A 3,338-nucleotide genomic window follows, 5' to 3' on the forward strand; every position below is an offset into this window, starting at 1 on the left:
TCAATATATTCTTGAGAATTTGAGATTAAACATCATCTGAAGGCTAAAATTAATTCATTTATGGAACTAGTGTTGGGCTATGATGCATTTAAGTCTCACATATCTCAGGAGTCAGGCCTATCTGCTCCAAACACAGGTCTCATCCAGTCAGGGTGACACGAACACACTGAGTGGCATCTCTCCTGAATACTAACAGTATCCCAACGCTATTCCATTGTGCTTTTCAAAGACTAAGGCTCAAGACCCTGGTTTTGGTTTTTGCAAAGACATATTCACAGATTCACTAACAGTATTCCATGCTATTCCATTGTGCTTTTCTTCTTCGCAAGTCTAGGGCTTAGCTGATCACACATTTTTTTCAACATGGCCCTTAGCACATATCCACAATAGTGCACCACAAAATTCTCATCAAGTGACATATGTCAGCATATACTACTAGTTAAAAAAAGGGCAGACCCAGTGCCGGAGGCTCCCACATGAGTGGGGTCTGAGGAAGGGAAAAACCGAGACAAGCCTTCCCCCCGCAAAATCTGCGGAGAGGCTGCTTCGAACCCGCGACCTGGTGACTCAGTGAGACAGCTCTCACCACTGCACCAGGCCTGCCCTTCAGCATATACTACTAGTTAAATAGAAGAAAAAAAACTAAATATTTTATCATACGTGCATAATAGCGAGTGTTACAACACCACACTTACACATAAAGCAAGCTTAGAGTGTCAAGACTAAACTAAAATTGCTAGGTCTGCTTGTCACGTTTATGTTTATCAGCTAATTCCTTCAGCTTATGGGTTCCCAGCAGATTCAACACGCACATTGGCAAAAGAAGCAGGAGCCATACCATCAGTGGACCCACCTCATCAAGGCCAGGTAATTTTGTGTAAAACAGATAGACGTATAAGACGATTTGTAGCAATACATAAGGATTCTGAAAAACATCCACAGAAATAAAAAATGTTAGTTATGAATTTTGTAACACTACAGTTGCATTTGCCATAATTATCATAAAGGAGAATATTACATATCAGTAATTCTATTGCTAGCATATAGTGATATTACTGTAACAAAAAGAGTCCCACTGAAATTTTCGGAAGGATAGATAGTCTACGCATTATCAGTATAATGGTTGAGGAGCTTATAAAAACAGAAGCATTGGAACCAATGGGAGAGCTTGAACCAAGCAGCAGGAGAGGGGGCGGGGGGGGGGGGGGGGGGGGGGGGGGGGGCACTTTGGCCTGAATAAAGTTCTGCCTCTGATTGAAACTGGGCGGTATTTGCAACTTCGACCAGATGATACATAGCTAATTCATTAAATAGTCATACAAGTCAAGCTATCAAACAACGAAAAAAATGCATGCACAAATACTTGGGCTTCCACAATCCCATGAGTAAGAAAACTCAGTCTGCCCCTAACCCTGCTACCTGTTCTCCCCAACAAATGTCCTTAAGTAATTGATTTACCACCACATACCTCTGGACTTATTAACTGAAATGTGAACAAAGCAGTAAAGCAGAGAAGACACTAGATGCCATTTTTGCTAGAAGTTAGGAATATTGTGCGGCAAACTATCCTAACGTTATCCTGTGTAATGCAAGTTCTTGAAATTTGGCTATCACAGGAGTTTTAACACTAGCACAGAAGATGTAAAGATTTTTATCACAGCAGCTTCGAAACTATTTTATATGGCTGAACTTCCCATAATTTTGAGAACTTTGTAAGCATTTTCGGGCTCTTCTAGAACCATATCAATCAACCAATTTTTCTTGAGTGACATACAAGCTCCAAACTGGCTGCAGCAGGTACAGTTCACTGACTTCATTCTTCACTCCGCTGCACATTACTGAACTCAACGAAGCCCAAGTTAATCAAACCAGCAATCGGAGGAATCCTACCAAAGTTAGCACCAAGCATGCAGAGCTCGAATGAAGTGACATTGCAGCTGGTGGTTCTGGTGGAAGGACAAAACTGGAGGGAGCTGATTACAACAGCAACAGGCATGGCGGCATGGGTAGCAGGAACACCGAGTATCACACCTATAACAGCCATCGCGGCAGGCGGTAACAGTGAAGAGTAGCGGCTGTGGTGGTTTATTTGGATCCTCTGAATTATCTGCCCACTCACTCATTTACAGAGCCGTGCAGTGACCGATTCATGACAACGCCTACTGGGTTTGGGCAGCCAGAGCCGGCACCGTTAACTTTCTCGATGCACATCCTCACCGAGGCATGCCCCTCCGCCGCTGTGCCGCTCCCGGCCACAACGGCGACCCCAGTCCCCAAGTGCTGAGTTGGAAACCCCTATAGATGCGCGAAAACTAATGAATCCCCAACACAACTTCCCGCCAGATAATAAAAGAAAAGCATGAATCTTCGGATGACGGCACACGGCGAGGCAATTCTGGACAGATTTTTCGATTTTCTTTCTTCCTCGAACTACAGATAAAAGGGCATAAGGCACCTGTGTTCAGCAACAAGCAGGAGTACGTGCTTACCTTGAAGAATCCGGACCAATCGAATCGTCCTCCGTTCTCCCTGCGTTCTTCTGGCACGCCGGCGCCGCCTTCCGCCTTCGTCACTTCCATCCCCTCCGCCCCGATTTTGCTCCCGGTGCTAGGAATGCCATCTACCAAGAAGTCAACGGGGCAGACGTGGGCTCTCTGGGCTGGGTACAGAAGTCGGACAGGTGGGCTGGCCTGGCCCAACGGGCGTAAAGACAAGCACTATATATATTCTCTACTTATATTAGTATAGTATATACAAAATACCACATAAAATGATTAGAATAAATAAAAAGAAGATGGAAAATATTTTATTGTAATTTTTTTTAAAAGGAGAAAAAATAAAATAGAAAAAAGATATATTTATACCTACTTAAAACATGTATCTGAGATGGGCCTTCGTGACCGTGGGGTAGTTGGAGGCTATACCTACTTAAAACATATATCCGAGATGGGCCTTCGTGGCCGTGGGGTAGTTGGAGGCCTATCTTTTATGCTAAACGGGCCAAATCAACTGTTGGGCCGCATTATCATGGAAAAATATAAGTAAGAGCCAGTAAGAGCGGGGGACGACACCTCCAAACCCCTGATTGTCCATCAACCGAAAAGCCACAAAGGCCTCTCCCATGCTACAACCTAAGGCCATGTTCAGTTAGGACAGGGTTGGTCGGGATTGTGCTCGGACCGTGTATCACGTGAGACTTGTGAGACTTCCTCACGTAAGTTCTCACAATGCTCGTCATGCTTGTTTCAAATCTTATAGTTTTTCGGGAAACTCCTACTTAGCAGGTGAAATTATATCTGCTCGATGTTCTTAAACTGCTTTTTATTTTGCAATCAACA

General features: G+C 44.0%; 1 long non-coding RNA gene across 1 annotated transcript; it reads right to left on the minus strand.

Annotated features, from left to right (window-relative positions):
- Window positions 1-639: 639 nt before the first annotated feature.
- LOC136489969 (uncharacterized) lies at window positions 640-2,670 on the minus strand. Its single transcript, XR_010767453.1, has 2 exons — window positions 2,490-2,670; window positions 640-925 (listed from the first exon to the last, which is right to left on the minus strand). It is a non-coding gene; the product is annotated as an uncharacterized lncRNA (long non-coding RNA).
- Between the last annotated feature and the right edge of the window lie 668 nt (window positions 2,671-3,338).

Source organism: Miscanthus floridulus, chromosome 10 (genome assembly GCF_019320115.1).
Source record: "Miscanthus floridulus cultivar M001 chromosome 10, ASM1932011v1, whole genome shotgun sequence".
NCBI classification, from domain to species: domain Eukaryota; kingdom Viridiplantae; phylum Streptophyta; class Magnoliopsida; order Poales; family Poaceae; genus Miscanthus; species Miscanthus floridulus.